Raw genomic sequence first — 350 nt, 5'->3', positions numbered from 1 at the left:
TCATCATCATCTTTATCATTATTATCGTTACCAGTATTATTATTACCCTCATTATCATCTTCATTATTATCATAACTATCATAATAATTATTATTATTATTATCACTATTATTATCATTAGTATTATTATTATTATCATTAGTATTATTATTATCATTATTATTATCATTACTATTATTACTATAATTTATGTCGTTCGTATTATGACAATTCCAATGGCAACTGCTGTATTAGAATCCTTTATCATTAGCCTTAGTACTTATGATGAGGATGATGTTGATGAGCATGATGATTAAGATAATGATAATGAAGACCATAATAGTAATGTAAAGATAAAAATTATATTGGTG

The sequence above is a fragment of the Penaeus japonicus genome, unplaced genomic scaffold, assembly GCF_977035675.1.
Source record: "Penaeus japonicus unplaced genomic scaffold, GWHDUDI00000001_assembly GWHDUDI00000021, whole genome shotgun sequence".
In the NCBI taxonomy this organism is placed as follows: Eukaryota; Metazoa; Arthropoda; class Malacostraca; order Decapoda; family Penaeidae; genus Penaeus; species Penaeus japonicus.
The sequence above is the reverse complement of the archived record's forward strand: the minus strand, read 5'-3'. Positions refer to the sequence as shown.